The following is a 20,969-nucleotide window of genomic DNA, read 5'->3' as shown; positions in this document are numbered from 1 at the left end:
TGATAAAAAAGTAAATATATATATGAAATTAAAATAATATTGAATAATTTAAACAAAATTGTATTACACCCAAAAAAAATAAATTCATTTTGACAAAATACCAATACTAGGTTAATTGATGCCTCCTGTTGGCTGCTGCCACCATTAGGCAAATTTAGATGCACCGCTTGGGTCAGGTGGTCGATGACTAATCGTGAGGAATGAAGTGAGTGCAAGTCATGTCTCAGAAAAGAAATTATCCCTCTGGAGCGGAGAAAAGAAAAAAAGAAGAAGTTGGAAGACGAGAAAAAACAACAAGACAAAGGTAGGTTTGCATGTCCAATATTACAATTTTTGTTGTCATTATTTGCGAAATGCTCCGTTCGTTTAGTGTAAAGTGCTTTAGGTGTCTTAAAGTCAGAGGCGATTGCTCTAAGACTGCAAGGGAAGCTCGGCTTCCCCTAAAATATCAAAAAATAAGTGATCAAATATATACTGTTGTGTGTACATGTCATTGACTAAATATGCGCTACAACGCGCTCAACTTTTGTTCAGAATCAGCTTCTTATCACTGGTAACGACGCAGCTTTTCTCTCACTCAAACCCGCAGCTTCACAGTGCTTTAAACAGTGTGGACGCTGAGCGTCCACAGAGTTCAATAGCGACACAAAGAGTGCAGCGAAACGAGACGAGTCATTGGATAAATGCTGGGCTTTGTCCCGCCCATCGGATGCTCAGCGTGTCTGGGGGTCTATGGGGCAGTGGACTGGCCTCGGCTGGCCCGGACGCTCAGCTTCTGCATGATGATTGGATGATCTGTCTGAGGCTGAATCCCTTTATGATTGACAATGAAATGAGCGAATCAGCGATCTTTTGGTGTAAACATCCGTGGGAGCATTTTCATTCTGTTCTGAGTTGAACCGGAGACTTTCCTAATCCTCTTAGCGGCATTTTCTTTGTTAAAAACGACTAGTGACAAATCGAGCTTATATTTCTGGTGTGTTTTTTTTTGTAGCTGCTTGTGTTTGGAGACTGACTTCTATCACTCTTTCTGACTTCTATCGCAGTTTCTGTCCCTACCGAGCAGCGGGTGCTGCTGAGCTCCTCCACTGTCACAAAGCACTCACAGGCGGACAAACTTCACATTAGCCTCGTGCCAGTCCCAGCTAGCGAGCTAGCTAGGTAGAAAGCTTCACATAATGGCAGACAATTTGAATGTTGTGGACTGGATTTTGGCGAAGCCATTTGATAGTCTTCCTTATGAAGAAAAACTTAGAGTTACACAGCAGGGCAGATCAACTCCTCAGATTAATTTGGTGCAAAAGGTGGGGAAAAGTAGCTCAGCTCTCAATGGTTTGCAGGCCAAAGTTAAAGCAATAGCCCCCAGTGCAATGTTTGTGCATTGCTATGCACACACATTGCTGTTATGTTGTGGATTTCTATGTTCATTTTGGAGATTATTTATGTATTGTATTTATTATTTAAGTATTTAATTTTGATTACAACTTTATTTTTCTGTAAGATAATGTGAATGTCATTTGATTCTATTTTGTATTTGGATATTGAACATTTTGCACACCATTGCACATCTGAAAGAAATTAAACTATTTAACGTGTTTACTATAAATGCAGTCTCCTGCCTGCTGATGTTAATTTCAAATAGTTAAATTAATGAGCCATACTTATACATCACTCGTGTATGTAGAAGTTAATTAAAACATATTTATGAGTTTGCTACCCCTTTAAGGTTAAAAACAAGAATGACACCTGTATGATGTAAGATAATTACAAATAATGCTAATGATTGTGGGTACGTTACACACATAACAGTGTAGCCTATGGAATAATGAGGCATCTGGTGCTGAGGTGATGGTAGGGGACCCCCAAATGAAATTCTGCTTAAGGCCCCATAAAGGCTTGGGCCGGCCCTGGCAGCACAGCACCATGTTGATTGGCTCACGGCCACTTTCCTACTACCAAATGTCAACTCAAAAGGAATGCTGTGGTTTATGAGCACCTGGATAGAGAACAAAGAAATAAAAATGAAGGGGGAGGGAGAAAGGGAGGGGGAAGAGGGAAAAAAGTTAAATTAATCCTCTAAAAGCCTTTTAGCAATATTACCCTCCCACAGCGATCTGGTACCGCACACAGAGACCACTTTCCATCATTTAATTCCAACAGAAATTTAATTTAGTACAAGGGCTATTCATTTTGTTAAATGAATGCACAGCCCACATCCAAAGCATCACCCGGCATCCATACACACACACCACACATATTCTCTGTGATGGCCACTCACATCCACAAATGACCCAGTTGTAACTGTCCATTTTATTTTTGGATTCATGTTTTTGTCACAGATGGTGATACAGATTTCACACCCAGCAATTCCACTGCCGCTGTCCTACAAACAGCACAACTGAATGATTTTGGGGCAACGTCAATATGCTGAGTCATTCAGCCATTTTGTCCCAGTGCACTTAAAAATGTCTCCAAATTTTACCTCCACTGGTCCTGTTTTAGCTCATGTTTGGGCTTCATAAGACAGTTTGTATTTTAGCATGTGGCAAAAATAACCAGTAACACCTTATATGAGTGAAGTGCCGCACAAGCTGAAGGCTTTAAGCCATGCTAATGCTCCCCAAAGCATTTACCTAAAAAAGTCTGAAGGACCTAAATGACACAGTGAGATGCTAAAGAGCTACTCTCGTTCATGTCTGTGACATATACATATTATTAAGGTACTTGCAAAGCAGTAGTTAATTAGTAAAAAGACCTGTATCAGTTCTGGCAAGATAATTATTAATGTTTTGTCTTAACAAGTTCATGTAAGTGTTTATAATAGCATAATAAATATATATGTAGTTACATTTTTTTTAGTTTATTTAGTTTATATAGCACCAAATCACAACAAAGCTGCCATAAGGCGCTTCACACAGGCAACATCTAACCTTACCCAGGGTTCCCAACTCTCACGCATCTGGCGTGAGACCAGTGGTGGGCACAGATAACCAAAAAAATTAACTTCGATAACAGATAATCAGATAACTGAATGTTATCTTTGATAAAGATAAAATGATAAACCACCTCAAAGTGTATCGGAAGTTACAGATAACCGATAAATTCCAGTATTGTCTCTGGTACACTTGCAACTACTAACAAGCTGATTTTGAGTTTTAACACCACAATCGCTTCTGGTAGCATCAAAAGTGACAACAGACCCAAACAATGAGCCAGCACTTGTGTCTTTGAACATCTTGCCCCCTGATGGAAGCTCCTGTTTACTACATGGCTTCCAGCACAGAAGCCAGCTGAAAGGAGCCACGAAGTTCAACTCTCTACTTAGTCATAATGCTGCCGTCAGGCGGAAGTCTTGGAAAATAAAGCAATGAGTTATGGTTTGGTGTATAAATAAAATGAATACTGATAGAATAACTCCATTAATGTCAATTCTGTAATTTGTACAAAGTTAAAATATAACATATAGCTTTTAATGTTAAATAATGCACTAATTCTGAAGTTTTGTAACAAACACAGACAGATCACAAAGGATTCTAGGTAAAATGTGCCTCCGCTAACACTGATTTGGTTGAGTCATTCATTATGTAAACCAACACATTAATGTGAGGTGTGTCGTGTGTTAGTGTTTACAGATAAATGTGCTTTTGTTAAATATTCCATTTTTTTTTTTTTTTTGCAAAACAGGGATTTTCAAAAGAAAACAAAAAGCCAAGTTGTAATTAGATAACCATCTGATATAACCGGTGTCAAACATTTTGGCCCTATTTCAGTTGATTTTTCATTCGTGCGAGAATTTTTTGGATCACACTGAGTTTCAGGTTAATCATGCATCCTGCATTGTTTAGTATACATGGAGTAACGTGCTGCGTTTAACATCTCCGACCACCTCCTGATCAGTGAACAAATTCCAATTGGACACTCACATTGCCCATGTCATCACACAGCTTCTATGATGAGTACAAAGATGGCCGATGGCTGGCTCGAAAGTCTGCGGAGTTCACTGTTCAGCAAAAAAAAGTAAGTTTCTATCTCATATCATTAAAAAGTTATTTATAATATAGTAAAGCTTGGTCTTAGCCGTCATACACGATGGTGTCGGCCCCAGAGGATTAAGGCGCAGACACAGAACAGCTGTTAACATCTGCTGACAACATTCTGACTGCAGTATTCTCTGATCGTTGAAAACCTTGCAGCTGAGATACGTCAGTGTGTGAAGCATTCAGACTTTGAGCAAAGCTTTGAAGCTTGTTTCTGAGTCAGACACTTTTTGGGTGACAAAGGTAAGCCAATAAAATAACTTCACAAACCGAATAATCTATTGTCTGAAAAATTTGGGTTGTCACTACAGATGGAGCCTAACCAGTGTGTTGACATAGTAGGCTACACACTTCAATTAATTGCAGGGTAGGTCATTTAAAGGACATGTACTTTATTTAATGTCCTGGTTAGCAAGTATTCATGATTGTAAATCTATTCGTGCACTTGCGCTAAAAACGTGTGGTCGCTGAAGTATTTTATTGATAATTATTAGTGATGTGTTGAGTGATGTGTTGTGTTGAAATGGTTCAGTGTTTGAAGCATTTGATATGACATCTGCTGGCCAATCTTTCACGTAGCACTTGCATTGAACAAAACAGGCACTGTTACGTATGTTAAACAATAAAGGTTCAATGTGAATCTTGGAATTTTGACGATATTTTCGATTAAGGACATTAATAATACACTTGTGTTATAATGTGATTGTGCCATCATAAATACTGTATGTATCAAAAATATAAATTGTGAAATACAAAAGGGGATTTGGGGATTTCAAAGGTTTTTATTTAAAAATCAAAATAATTTCAGTGGTGTTAGACTTCAATCTTCCTCCTGGCTTGAGTCCTCCTTTCCAGTTTTGGAGAGAAGACTCACACAGCACAGAAGGTGGTGTCATATGAAGACAGATTTTGTCCAACTTGTAAAGCGTTGGATAAACAGCTGCCTACCTATCTCTGATTGCAATTTCACTGCAGAAAATGGTTCTGGAAAGCATTAGCATGGCTAAAACCCTTCAGCTTCTGGGGGCAAAGTCTCCCAGACCCCCATCAACTAAGACCATCTTGAACCCCATCCATTTTAAGACTGTTTCTTTATTTACCTCTCACACGCCTGAGTTTGCTGAAATATTTCAAAAACAGGAAGAAGGATGGATGTGGAGAAGATAAGAATGAAACAGCTTCCCTTCCATTATTATTTTTATGAGCAAATGAGGACTTTTTTTTTTTTTTAATTAGGGTTAGGGCAGTGGTCACCAACCTTTATAAGCCAAAGATCCCCTCGCTCTGCCTGAGAAGAAACAAGCTCTACTAACCATACTGTAAACAAAAATACACAAGAACAATAATACTTCCAAAAGGAAATTCTTTATTTTAACAGTATTTGAGAATATTATTTGAATACAATTCAGAAATTCAATGAATTTAGAACTGTTTTCTGTTTTTGGTATATTTTTTGTGTAATATTTTATAAAAAATTAGCAAGCTTTATATTTTATACTATTATAAATGAAACATTTGCTTCAAGAAATAAATTCACTGTTTTAGAATGCTTGAAAGACCAAATGCTTCAGAATTTGTGAAAACAGAATATTTTCTGAAGCAATGAGTTAATTTGGTCTTTTGAGCATTCTAAAACAGAATTTGTTACTTGAAGTCTTGGTTTTTGAAGTCATTAAATATAGTTTCTGCAGTAGCGAGCATGGCTTCTTTAAACAAATCACCGTCTGTAAACGGCTTTTTGTGTTTAGCCAAGATATGACTCACGTGAAACGAAGCTTCTATGGCAGTCTTGTTGAAGGTTTGATGAAAAACAACTGCTGGGCTTTCAATGCTGTTTTCAGTTCGCCAACCTTTTTTAGATGAATAGAGCTCTTTGGCGTGTAGTTGTCTTTAAACTTCGGGTGGTTGGTTTCATGGTGCCGCTACAGGTTCTCTTGTTTAGAAAGTGCCTGCGGTTGGTGGCATAACATGCAAACACACTTGTCCTTCACCATGGTAAAAATAAATTCCTCCTCCCATTCTGGATGAAAATGGTAGGTCTTTGACTTTTTTTGCGAGGTAACTGCCATTACCTTTTTTTATCTTTTTTTTTTTTTTTTTTTTGCTTTAACTTATTCTTCTTGGCTCTTTTTTGGACTTGATGAACACATACAGTACAGCGCCACTCGGTCATTGCAACCCATATGGTGGTTGATCTTGGAACTACAGCAGGGACCGCATTCCCAGTAAATGAAAGAAAACTATGTTCATAGATCTATATATGCTGCGCAGCTTCAATCAAATTGGTTGAGACTTAAGAGATCCACTAGGAAAGGCTCATAGATCTACCTGTCGATTGTGATCGACGGGTTGGTGACCACTGGGTTAGGGTTTCCAAAGATTTTCCGCGTGCGCTATGCGCGTGCAGTCTCACTCCATCTGAGGTCCCAAAGTTGGCAATCCTGCTTACCAACCCCTACCTTAGAGCACGCACACAGGAGACAGTGGTAAGGAAAAACTCCCTCTGATGATTTTGAGGAAGAAACCTCAAGCAGACCAGACTCAAAGGGGTGACCCATTACTTAGGTCATTCTACCTAAAAGGTTTACAATACAGAACAAAACACAACAACAACTGATGAGAGTCCATGCGGGCAGTGGTGGGCACAGTTCCGATAATCCAATAACAGATAATTATCGAAGATAATGTTTTCATTATCAGATTATCTTTTTAGGTAACTTTAAAAACCATGATCAGACTAATTACCTTGCGATAAATTTTCGTCCGATAATTTTTAGACCGTTAATATAGTAAACAGCTACAAACATTTTTAAAATTTTAAATCAGTTGAGCACCTACATGTTAAAGGTTTCATTGCAGATGTATAGTTCTACCCTCTGCAAACAGAAGAGAGCTGCTTCTAGGAGAAACTGTTCTATCCTCTGCAGGCAAAGGAGAACTGGTCACAAAAAAAATTTTCATTTTCTTTAACACCATACTGATATGCTGGCAATATCACCCAAGTCATCCAGAGGCATACATTTTTAACTTATGGTTCAAATTTTAACCAAACTAATTTTGGACAAGTTATTAAAAATTACTGTCACATCTGAAGTTTTATAAAGTGAAAATATCAGATATATGTTTTAGTTTTAAAGTAATGCGCTCATTTTTAAGGTTTTAGTGAGCACATGCTGTGCCCAGCAGTGCATTATGGGTAGGATAGGGTAATCTCAGTACGTTCATGACAGGACAAAAGCATTTCAGACACTCTGTTCAGGCTCCACGGACAACAGCATTAAACTCTAGTGCCTAAAACTCTCGTGAATATATTCTCTGGGCTTATAGACGTCATTGTGTTTGCGTTTGTTAAATTCCACGCATCTTAAATGTAGCAGACACAGATTATCTGGAATTTTGTTTTGGCAAGTTTCCACGGTCTCTACTGCCATCTACTGGCCAGTAGTGTTCATGGCAGTCTTCGTCCTGAAGCTGGGCAGACACTGTATGATATTTTTAATCACTCAGTTTCAGTTCAAACTGTACCACAGAACCGCATGGTGTAAAAGTTCAGAGTACACGATTTATGTTCTCACACACATTGTACATTCAAAAACAACACGTCGGAATCGTGTTTCCAGAAGCAAAACATAAGCTTTTTTTCAAACTTGATTTACAAAAACTCTCGATGGGAGACATCAAGTTTACAAACAAAACAACTACAAAAAAAACATTACAAGACCAGTCTGCGGTGTATGCACATGCACAGCGCGAGTGGTTGGATGCTTGTAGCTCTTCAGCAGCAGGATACCATCACGACGGTTGACCAGAATAATATCAAACAGGTTTGATTTTCATCTGACCATACGATCGGCGATCAGGAAGTGGTCGTGAGATGTTAAACGCAGCTTGTTACTCCATGTATACTACACGATGCAGGACGCGCGATTAACCTGAAACTCGGTGCGATCCAAAAAATTCTCACACGAATGAAAAATCATCTGAAAAAGGGCCAAAACTCACACAGCGTAAACCCAGCTTAAGTACTGAACATCTGACACCAATGTGATCATCAGGGGTCGGGGGAGGATGGGGAGGGGGTCATTGAACTACTCAGTGGATCTGTTCCTGCAGCAGAGTTCTGCATCCATTACAGAAATCATCTAATCCAGCACATGGATCCAACCACATCTCAGACATAGAGAGAAAAAAAACAAAATCAGTCTGCCAGAAAAATTATACTTAAGGTATAATTCGTCAATATTAAGTAACAGGAAAGCAACAGGTGATTGCTGGCCACTAGTCCTAAGCTTCACTAACAGGCCCAGACCTGCTCTGTTTACTAATAATTAGACTTTCATAATCACACCTGAGGTTAGTTTACAAAACTTAACTTAAAGAGTGTTTTCAGCATGAAAAAATAGTTTTTGTAGAGTCACCTTTTAATAACGCGATGTACAATGTTTATACAGTATTGTTCACAGTTTAAAAAGAAAACATTTGGACAGAGGTTGACACTGGTTTGAAAATAAACAGTTTGCTCAAAGGACTGGAATTACAACATGTAATTTGTTCCGACTTATGTGAATTAAGTAAAAACAAACACAAAAAAAAAAAAAACTGAAAAACTTCAAAATCTGATTTTAAGGTCATAATTTGCATTGCATTTCCAAAGTAGAAGGGTGATATTATAATATTCAAGCACACCTTGCATTGCAGTGGCACCCAGAGTAGTGAATAAAGATGTCAGAATAACATTAGTGAAATAATTTGGCCACCTAATAACACAAAAATGTTTGAAACACATTGGTTCAACTTCATTGACCTTGCAGAGGACAAGGCAAATCACAGCGACAAACATAGATGAGGCAAATATGTCTCACATTCAGAAAGCCTCTGACCATTTTGATTGCAACACATGGACATTATACTCTATGCAAGTACCTTTTTAAAAGGGGTGTTGTTGAAGGTAAAACTAAGACCATTGTGTTTGGACATTGGCGTGCTGAATACGGTAACACCAAACTTTGGTGCTCTGGCTACTTATGTAAAACCAGCTGTCAAGAATCTGGGACTGATATTTGACAGCTGTAAATAAACTCTGTTGTCAAAGCAAGTTTTTCCAGCATTGACTTCTGGCTAAAGTAAAGCACTTCCTCACTAGATGTGATCTTGAGACGGCCATTCATGCTTTCATGAGCTCCAGACTTGATATTGTAATGGACTTTATGCTGGTGTTAATCAGTTTTCTCTTGCACGCCTCCAATTGGTGCAGAATACTGCTGATCATCTTTTAACAAACACCTTTAGACATGAGCATATTACACCTTTTCTCTACTCACTCCACTGGCTTCCAGAGAAATTATGTTTACACTCCAGTTACCTCAGACAGCAATTAGTCCACAATTATTACTTGTTTACCGTAATAATGGCACACATCAGAATTAAAGACAGCACATACACATTTGACATTGTTTATGTGCACTAAGTTTGAAGAAGTCCGTTATCTGAATTGAGGCAAGTGGGTGAAGGCCACGCAGCAACCCTGAGATGCGCCACCATCAGCTTGGGGGGAGGAATGGGGACCAGCAGCAGCTAAAACTGCACCACCTCCACAGAAGGGGGAAGGAGTGACGTGAGCAGAAGCCCGAGTGGGGGGTGTTTGATAGGGGGTGGGAGTGGGGGGGAATGGAGCATGCTTTAGTCTTTGTCCATGTGTAAGTCAGTTTATTGTCTTTGTGGGTTGAGATAAGAAAGTAGCCGAATAATCTCATCAAGCCCTGAAGACATTCCTCTGGAGGAAAACAGTTGGGCAATTTGTCCTTCAGGCTTGATAAGCCTGGCATGTTGTGGTTTGAGCAGTGAAAAACACTTTTTACATCTTCACTAGAACAACCAAATCCCAATTATGAATTAAGAATATTCCCAATTGTGAATTAAGAATATTCCCCGGCCTCCGAAATCTTCAAGTTCATCTGCAAGGCACGCATCTGCTCCAAGATGCCATCCAATTTGCGTCTGAGTTAAGAGTCATTGCAGTCTGAGAATGCACTACCTTGCCAACCTCGTTAATCATGACGGACAAGCGAGGGGCCGTGGTTCTTGATGCTGCCGTCTTGCGAATTTTCCGGTAGATCAGGGCAGCACATAAACCAAAAAGTACCAGTCCTGCTACCATAAGACCAAAAATGAATAAATCCTCAACGTCCTCAACAGAGAAAGGCGCCGAGCATGCAACACGCCAAGACCCCCAGGAGTTGAGAACATAGCCCACAGGATGCATTCCATCTGGGCAGGTAGGATCCCCCGGTCCTGACCTTCTTGTAGAAAAAATGGTGTCAATAGTGTTCAGAGACCAGCTGATCAACTCCATGGTAAATCCAATAGTAGTCCAATAGATCCAGTATCCAATATAATTTGAGGAATTCACAGTCGGGTGAAGTAGGGACTTGAAGGTTAAAGCAGAGAACAGAGATAAGGGAGAGTGGAGGAGATGTGACCGCCCTCGTCGGAGTCCCAAGCTGTCTATGGTCCACTTTTAACTAGATTCTCCCTCAATTAAGACATCTTAAAGTGGATTCCCGGTTAGGTGAATATTATTCAACATGTGCATCACGTTGTTTAATGAGGGTACATAGTATAAGTGTAATGCTTCTCTGTGCATGAACAGGTGAGGATCACAGCAACTGGATGTAGGGTTAATAACAGTGAGTTAAAAAAAAAACCCTTCATGAAAATTTGACTCATTTCATCACGGGAGCATGAAAAAAAACAAAACAAAAACATGAGACTGGGCTGTGAGGAGACATCTCCACATCAAATTCCTCTGTAGATGCCATAAGAAGCTAAGCCTGCAGCAGACCAGACACACACACATAGAAGGGCACGATGCCTTTCCCACCACATTAGCTGATCAAAGCCCCTGTTTGAAGATTTCCCATTGGAAGGCATCTCTGAGACCAAAGGATAGTATTCTATTACAAGAACACTGTAAAGCAATTTACAAACTTTGCTTCTGATAATTTGAAAAGACAGATAAAAGCACACAGATTTACGACCAAATTGACACCTTATGGACTGTCTGTGCTCCTGGGTGATGCTACAAGTCATCATATTTTCTTATCTGTCATTGATCTAATTATGCAAACTGCATGTTCTTTGTGTGACTTTCCATTAACACTTTAAAAATAACTTTCTGGGTTTATGGGAAATCTACATGAGAACTGGCAGAATCACATTGCCATATTCCAGACATACCGGCCTTTTCCAGTTGCTGTGATCCTCACCTGTTCATGCACAGAGAAGCATTACACTTATACTATGTACCCTCATTAAACAACGTGATGCACATTTTGAATAATATTCAGCTAACTGGGAATCCACTTTAAGATGTCTTAATTGAGGGAGAATCTGGTTAAAAGTGGACCAGTGTATCTTGTATAACATTCAGTTGGTAACTCAGCTGAGCATGAGCTGAGACACTGTCTTATCCGCCTTCTGGCCTGTGAATGTTTTTGGTCAGTAGGTTGGAAAAGGTGTTAGTGACAAGTTCATAGAGGAGTGGGCCAAAACTGCAGGCATCATCCACAGTTGTCAAACATCAGAGATGATATGCCCCCCTTTTCATTATTTTGACATATTGTCCACCCTTGGAGTCTCACAGAGGACAGTCACTACTTGCCATCTGAGGGAATTGTGGAAAGCTTGGTTTCATTGATTTGATATGTGTGTGAATGTGTTTGTACTGCTATCTTTGTGAGCATCATAGCATGTAGAGGATCTGTTTAGTCTCAGAGTTTTTCTTATATTTACTTATACTATTAATTAATCAAAAACCCAGACAGAGCTTTAATTCATTTGAAAGCTTGACTCTTAGTCTTGTCCATCCAAATTGGAAGTCCCAAAAACCAGTTTTATTTGTTATTATCTATCGTCCACCTGGTCGTTACTGTGAGTTTCTCTGTGAATTTTCAGACCTTTTGTCTGACTTAGTGCTTAGCTCAGATAAGATAATTATAGTGGGCGATTTTAACATCCACACAGATGCTGAGAATGACAGCCTCAACACTGCATTTAATCTATTATTAGACTCTATTGGCTTTGCTCAAAAAATAAATGAGTCCACCCACCACTTTAATCATATCTTAGATCTTGTTCTGACTTATGGTATGGAAATAGAAGACTTAACAGTATTCCCTGAAAACTCCCTTCTGTCTGATCATTTCTTAATAACATTTACATTTACTCTGATGGACTACCCAGCAGTGGGGAATAAGTTTCATTACACTAGAAGTCTTTCAGAAAGCGCTGTAACTAGGTTTAAGGATATGATTCCTTCTTTATGTTCTCTAATGCCATATACCAACACAGTGCAGAGTAGCTACCTAAACTCTGTAAGTGAGATAGAGTATCTCGTCAATAGTTTTACATCCTCATTGAAGACAACTTTGGATGCTGTAGCTCCTCTGAAAAAGAGAGCTTTAAATCAGAAGTGCCTGACTCCGTGGTATAACTCACAAACTCGTAGCTTAAAGCAGATAACCCGTAAGTTGGAGAGGAAATGGCGTCTCACTAATTTAGAAGATCTTCACTTAGCCTGGAAAAAGAGTCTGTTGCTCTATAAAAAAGCCCTCCGTAAAGCTAGGACATCTTTCTACTCATCACTAATTGAAGAAAATAAGAACAACCCCAGGTTTCTTTTCAGCACTGTAGCCAGGCTGACAAAGAGTCAGAGCTCTATTGAGCTGAGTATTCCATTAACTTTAACTAGTAATGACTTCATGACTTTCTTTGCTAACAAAATTTTAACTATTAGAGAAAAAATTACTCATAACCATCCCAAAGACGTATCGTTATCTTTGGCTGCTTTCAGTGATGCCGGTATTTGGTTAGACTCTTTCTCTCCGATTGTTCTGTCTGAGTTATTTTCATTAGTTACTTCATCCAAACCATCAACATGTTTATTAGACCCCATTCCTACCAGGCTGCTCAAGGAAGCCCTACCATTATTTAATGCTTCGATCTTAAATATGATCAATCTATCTTTGTTAGTTGGCTATGTACCACAGGCTTTTAAGGTGGCAGTAATTAAACCATTACTTAAAAAGCCATCACTTGACGCAGCTATCTTAGCTAATTATAGGCCAATCTCCAACCTTCCTTTTCTCTCAAAAATTCTTGAAAGGGTAGTTGTAAAACAGCTAACTGATCATCTGCAGAGGAATGGTCTATTTGAAGAGTTTCAGTCAGGTTTTAGAATTCATCATAGTACAGAAACAGCATTAGTGAAGGTTACAAATGATCTTATGGCCTTGGACAGTGGACTCATCTCTGTGCTTGTTCTGTTAGACCTCAGTGCTGCTTTTGATACTGTTGACCATAAAATTTTATTACAGAGATTAGAGCATGCCATAGGTATTAAAGGCACTGCACTGCTGTGGTTTGAATCATATTTGTCTAATAGATTACAATTTGTTCATGTAAATGGGGAATCTTCTTCACAGACTAAAGTTAATTATGGAGTTCCACAAGGTTCTGTGCTAGGACCAATTTTATTCACTTTATACATGCTTCCCTTAGGCAGTATTATTAGACGGTATTGCTTAAATTTTCATTGTTACGCAGATGATACCCAGCTTTATCTATCCATGAAGCCAGAGGACACACACCAATTAGCTAAACTGCAGAATTGTCTTACAGACATAAAGACATGGATGACCTCTAATTTCCTGCTTTTAAACTCAGATAAAACTGAAGTTATTGTACTTGGCCCCACAAATCTTAGAAACATGGTGTCTAACCAGATCCTTACTCTGGATGGCATTACCCTGACCTCTAGTAATACTGTGAGAAATCTTGGAGTCATTTTTGATCAGGATATGTCATTCAAAGCGCATATTAAAGAAATATGTAGGACTGCTTTTTTGCATTTACGCAATATCTCTAAAATCAGAAAGGTCTTGTCTCAGAGTGATGCTGAAAAACTAATTCATGCATTTATTTCCTCTAGGCTGGACTATTGTAATTCATTATTATCAGGTTGTCCTAAACGTTCCCTAAAAAGCCTTCAGTTAATTCAAAATGCTGCAGCTAGAGTACTGACGGGGACTAGAAGGAGAGAGCATATCTCACCCATATTAGCCTCTCTTCATTGGGTTCCTGTTAATTCTAGTATAGAATTTAAAATTCTTCTTCTTACTTATAAGGTTTTGAATAATCAGGTCCCATCTTATCTTAGGGACCTCGTAGTACCATATCACCCCAATAGAGCGCTTCGCTCTCAGACTGCAGGCTTACTTGTAGTTCCTAGGGTTTGTAAGACTAGAATGGGAGGCAGAGCCTTCAGCTTTCAGGCTCCTCTCCTGTGGAACCAGCTCCCAATTCAGATCAGGGAGACAGACACCCTCTCTACTTTTAAGATTAGGCTTAAAACTTTCCTTTTTGCTAAAGCTTATAGTTAGGGCTGGATCAGGTGACCCTGAACCATCCCTTAGTTATGCTGCTATAGACGTAGACTGCTGGGGGGTTCTCATGATGCACTGTTTCTTTCTCTTTTTGCTCTGTATGCACCACTCTGCATTTAATCATTAGTGATCGATCTCTGCTCCCCTCCACAGCATGTCTTTTTCCTGGTTCTCTCCCTCAGCCCCAACCAGTCCCAGCAGAAGACTGCCCCTCCCTGAGCCTGGTTCTGCTGGAGGTTTCTTCCTGTTAAAAGGGAGTTTTTCCTTCCCACTGTAGCCAAGTGCTTGCTCACAGGGGGTCGTTTTGACCGTTGGGGTTTTACATAATTATTGTATGGCCTTGCCTTACAATATAAAGCGCCTTGGGGCAACTGTTTGTTGTGATTTGGCGCTATATAAAAAACTGATTGATTGATTGATTGATATTTATACAGCACAGTTTTCAGATAGGACTGACATGGGGGGGAGGGGGCATGGCCCCTGCACATGGCACATGGCGACTCAAACTTCAACAAAACAACTGTAAACTGAACAATGAATGAGATGGTGCAGGTATCTTTGCACGTGGTGGGATCTGTAGGTGGTCAGGTGGTCAAAAGAGGATGAGGAGAAAATGTTGCAAGAGGCCTCCTAATGCTTCACCTCAGGGAGCTGTGGTGGATGACTGCTGCTTCTGCTTACTCGCTTTACTGTCACACAGAAAGCATGTGTGAGGTGTGCACATGGCATGTTTGTGACAACCATTGCCATGCTACACTCGCTGTGTGCATGCCAGCACTCGCTGCACATGCCACACATATGCCAACAGTGTATGCACTGTTGGCATATGTGTGCTGTGTGACAGCTGCGTGTGCACGCCATTGAGTGGCGTTTAACTGAGTTTTCTTCCATTTTATCGTGATTTGGAGTTTCTGAACAATCTGGTGCTTTCCAGCCTGTCACAAGGATGGCATGAGCGTGACGTGTACGTGGTAAGCTTAGTGGAGACTGGGCATTGAGTGTAATTGCCACACTTGCCACACCCTGGAATGTGCAGCAACCATGTGGCCTTGTGTGACTTATGTGTGTCAGGTAGTGGCATGTTTGTGGGTGATCGTGGTGATATGTGCCTCGAAAATCCATGCGCACACCTTTAGTGTGAGAGGGGCTTTTGATGACAACTTCCAGGGTCAGGTCAAGACAGGTCTGGAAGGAGGTGTTGGCACCACTTATTGCCACATCCTTCACACCGTGTAACCATCTTATGTCCTGGATGGCAACCAACCAGGCAGACAATCTTCCAGAGTGCTAATCTAATGCTGTTATTCTTCCATTAAAGGAATGATTCCAACCCAGTCTCACTGCAGTTTGTGACGGCATTACAAAAAGTACATTAGTCAATGGGTTTGTGACAGGAGCACGAAAATGGGGCGTTTTTCGTGACAAGGGGACAATTTCATTTTATTAAGGGGGGGTCACGAAATGTGGGGTGATGGGGGGTCTGGGGGGTTATGGTTAGGGTTAGGGGAGGGTAGACACTAATGCTATGGTTATGGTTACAGTTAGGAGAAGGGGAAGATTGTAAATAGCAAAATAAAAAAAATGTTTCATGAAAATCTGGTGCTTTTCGTGGTGGGGGCACAGAAAAAAACAAAACAACAACAACAACAAAAAAAAACATGCGTCTGGGCTGTATAATTCTCACAATAAGAAAAAGAATGTGCTTGATAACATCCCGGCTAGAAAGTTTTAAGAGAAACAGGACCAGATTTTTGATATAAAGGAATGAGAAGAGTTGAAAATATGGTGTGTAAATGTTTTCACAAAGAGAGGTAAAAACTGTTTTCCAGCTGTGAGAAATAGTGTGTTAAAGTGAGGTTTCACACCTGTGCTGTTAATCACAGCCACTTTCTCTCCCAGATGCCAGGTGATACATTAAAAGCCTTCACTGTCTCATCAAAGTGCTCGGCTTTGATTTAAGGTAATGGAGTTTGTAACACTTTTTGGCTGTGGTCACATGAATGTGGATCAATTTTAAAATGTTTATGGGTCAGATGTTTTTCAGCCTTGAATGGGTTGTGAAGGTAAATGGAAAAACCTCCAGTATGACAAAATATTGCACATGGTCTTCAGGGAAAAGCAATATTCTAATTCTCGGTCATGCTTTGTGTAGGATTCACTCGTTAGGAAAGGAAAATAACACCATAATAATATGTTTTATCCCTGTTGGATTGCAGTGTATTATTAATTAGTAAAATGCAGATATAATCAAATCATCAAATATCCTATTTGTATGAGAGCTGTTCATGGTGCTGAATCCTAATGGTGTCAGACGGAAATTCAAACAATGAATGTTATTCTGCTGTGGAATTATTACATCCATCAAGGACATAATAAAATCATCGACATTTATTTATTTGTCTGTCTGTCTGTTAGCAGGATTACATCAAAACTACTGCACGGATTTTGACGAAATGTTCACCACAGATAGATATTAGACCATAGAAGAAACCATTACATTTTGGATTCTAGATCAAGATTTCACTTTATATACGCTTTGAAGGATTAGGTCAAAACTACATCACGGATTCTCGCCAAATTTGCATTACAGATAGATTTTAGGAGACGCAAGACCCCACCGAGTTTGGGAGGTGATCCGGATCCGTATTGGTGGAAATCAGAAATCTCTGATTGCTCTTGTTTTAATGTATGATTCAGCAGTAAATCTTAGGCCTGTACTCTATAAATGTTCACAACATTTTACAAAGACAAAAGTCTTTCAACAGTGTGTGTGTTGCTTATCGAAATCTGGAGTTTTGATCCTATCGCCACCAAATTTGGTGTACTAATGTCTGGGTTCAGTGTGTGCATATTTAAAATGTGTTATATTGTGCATTTCAGCCAACATTCACATTTCTTCTTCCATTCACTGTTCCCTACTAATCCACAGGCAGCCATATCCTGGCTATAAATAACTTGGCAATATTACTGTGACTACATCCCAGCCAATCCATAAATGGGTAAAGAGGTTGACCAAGACTTTGTGTGACCCTTGCAAGAAGAATGACACCCAAACATGCCCAATCCAAAACAAAACAAGCTAAAGCTAACGGGCAAATCTTGGTTTGAGAGTTTCATTAAAGTACATTTTTGTGGACCGGGAGGTGGTTTTCATGTCGGATGCCTTGGGTATGGTTACTAAACATTGTGACTGGCTTAATGCATCATTGTAGAGTGTTAGGATTAGTGTGCATTGGAGCTAGTGTCAACTATGCAATGATACCTGATAACATACTGTTAACAGCATGACCATAAATTAAATACATAACACAAAAATTTCACTCAACCGGAAATACTGGAACACACGCTTCGTGCAGTGCATCTGGAAAGTATTCACAGCGCTTCACTTTTTCCAATTTTATGTTACAGTCTTATTCTTAAATGGAGTAAATAAATTTTCCCCTTTAAAGTTTTTTTTCCAAATTTGTTAAAAATAATTATAAAAAAAGATAGATATCACATATACGTAATTATTCACACCCTTTACTCGGGACTCTGTTGATGCCCCTTTTGTTGTGTGTTGGGGGTTGTGGCTGGATATTTTGGTGTTCTTTTCTTTTCTTTGCTCTCCAGGTGGCATGAGAGCTGATTTGTCTGTGGAGAAGGTGCTGGCTGAAGAATCCTTCACCCTCATCAACATCATGTGCAGCACCTGTGAATGGTGCTCACATGCAACCTTAAAGACTTTCAGCTGAAGCAGATAATTGGATGGCGTTCTGCATTTAAGGCATGTGTGATTCAAGCAGAACTGCCGGGAACTCGACCTTGTGATGTTCGTTTGTGAGACGCTGAGGACCGCGCCTGGGTTTGACACATCGAGCCCGTGAAGCAAGGAAGGGTGAGGACACATGCTGTCAGCACACATCAAAGGTGATTAAGTGTTTGACTAATTGTTGATAGTAACTTGGTGTTTTGTTACACAGTATACTTGAATTGTGATGAGAATTGTGCAGCTTGCTTCTCACTGCTGTGGCGTGCGGATAAGTGATCCTCCACCTGTTGTGAGAAGCTGCTCATTTGCATAAAGTTAAAAAAGATACAGACCTGAATGTGTTGCTGATAGCGTGTGTCTTTTGAAATATATTGTTGTAACTGCTGACTTACCTCACCTCTTCTTTGCTTCACAGAGAGTCAGTTTGTTGTGTCCACCTGGGGGGTGTTTGGCGGTGGTAGTGGGTCCAGGAGCACCGGGCTTTGATCCTTGCGGGCGCTGGAGAGAGTGCCAACAGTCACTCCACCAGAAAGACGCTGTTTAGTTTGTACACATTGTTATGCACCAAAGAGGGTAAAAAATAAATTGTTTTGTTTTGGAACCGCTTTCTGGTTATTTTTAGCGTTGGGTTCTGTCAGACGCAGGTCCGCTCCTCAACCCGCGTCGACACATAACAGTAGTTCCTGGCCATTCCATAATGGACCCAGCGGCAGAGGCGGTTCCTTTTGCCGAAAAAGTTCAAGAACACTTGGAGAAAATGTGGGAGCAATTACAGCATCTCGCAAACCAAATTAAACAAACAGACGCCCGTGTTACGGAGCTTGCAGCGCAAGCCATTCCGCTTCCTGCTGCTCCAGCTGCGGCACCATCGATACTAGTGCAGATAACTCCGTCACCCAGAGATTCGGCGTCCGAACCGATTGTTTGTCGTCCGGAGCCTTGTGTGGTGATGCAATGTTCTCTGGTTTCTGCTCAGTCAGGTTGGAGCACCGCAGCTTTACGAGGAATGTTTGTAGACGGGTTAAATGAGTCATTAAAAGACGAGCAGGCAGTCCGTGACGAGCCAAACGATTTAGATGAGCTAATATCGTTGGTGATTCGTCTAGATGATCGGATGAAGGAGCGTGGACGCGAGAGAGGGCGGCCATCAGAGCGGGTTTTTTCGTCTCGGGGCTTTCCCCGACACAAATCTGGGCCGCTTCTTCTTCGCTCCACTGAGGCTCCTCCGACGGGACCTCTGGCTCCTCCTGTTGACGAGCCCATGCAGCTCGGACGAACAGAGATTACTGTATTGCCCCGACATATAAGCGTCAAGAAAAATAATGGTGACATATCTCCAAGTGTTCTGGGACAGGCGAAATAACACACATAAAAAAAAAAAAAATCTAGCACGGGTAAATGTTTTGTTTTCTTTAAATAGGGGTTATAATTGTATGGGGAGTCAGAGGCGTATCTGGTGGAGTGACTGTTAGGCGGTTAGAAGTCCGCCTGGGCTCACGTCATTGTTAATTTTTATGTGTTTTTAGCTATTTTCTGTTTGGGTTGTTGGGTTGTTTTATTTTGTTGTTTTTTATTTCCCTACATCCCTAACCCCAACCTCACTTGCCCCAAGACCGTTTGTCTTGTGGGTTGTGGGATGGTGCAGGTTGGTCACGCTGAGCGTTCTCAGAAGACCTCTGCACCTAGGGGGGGGGGGGGGGGGGGGGGGGTGTTAGGGGCGTTTTTCTTGGTTTGGTTAGGGCCCGGTTCCACTCCAGCCTCGGTGAGCCTTTGTACCATTCGTCATTGGTGTTGCTGGGGTGTGGTGCAGCGGAGACATACCTCAGTCGGAGGGGTGGGCCGATCTGTTGCCGTTCGCCATTTCGGTAGTTCCACCCCTCCCGAGAGGCTGGGGTATGGTCGAGTTGGGGCACCAGACGTATTTCCGGTTCTCTGCTGCGCTTTGGGGTTGGGGCTGGGTTAGTTTTTCCTGTTCCCTTCCCCGGCATACTGTTTTGAGCCGTTCGCCAAAATTGAGCCGCCGAGGGGCTCTGGGAGGGACCTGGGGTCTTTCGGGGTGCCGGGGAAGGTAACAGGGTTTGCGGTCGTTTTATATCCCCCCGGGGTTGTTTTTGGTAGTCCTCCGGGGGTTCACTTTTGATTTTGTTCTGTTTCCTTCCGGGTTCCACCTCCAGGGTTGATGGGACAGTCCTCTGGGGGGGAATTGGCTTGGGGCCAACTAGCCAAGTGTGGCCGGGTCTGGGGTTCCGGGGTTGTGGGGAGGGTACCTCCTGGGGTTGATGGTACGGTCCTCTGGGGGGCGCCGTTTGCTCCATGTATACCTGGGGACCTTTGTGGGATTCTGGTTCTGGCTGTTCCTCCTGGAACTGGCGGTAAAGGCCTTCTGGGAGGGGTTGGGCTCTGCAAGTCGTTCTGGGGGGGTTGTTTGTTATTTTTCTTTTATGCATTTATGTTTGTATTGTGTTTGTGGGGCTGTGTTGGGTTTTTGCGTTTGGGAGTTTTTCTTTTCTTCCCGGGGTTTGATGGGACGGTCCCCTGGGGAGGTTTTGGGTGGGTTTTGTGTTTTTTTTTTTTCTGTGTGTTGGATTGTACTGGGGAATGTTTTGGGGCTTTTGTTGATGCCAGCTGGCCTTCCAGCTGCGGTGCCCTGTCCTGCTGTCTGTGGTGGACCTTAGGAGCGTGGTGCTGTCTGCTTCCTGACGAGGACCCCGGAGGGAGGTGCTGTTCTCGGTCCTGGTC

Source organism: Thalassophryne amazonica, chromosome 10 (assembly GCF_902500255.1).
Source record: "Thalassophryne amazonica chromosome 10, fThaAma1.1, whole genome shotgun sequence".
NCBI classification, from domain to species: Eukaryota; Metazoa; Chordata; class Actinopteri; order Batrachoidiformes; family Batrachoididae; genus Thalassophryne; species Thalassophryne amazonica.
Note: the sequence above shows the minus strand (reverse complement) of the source record.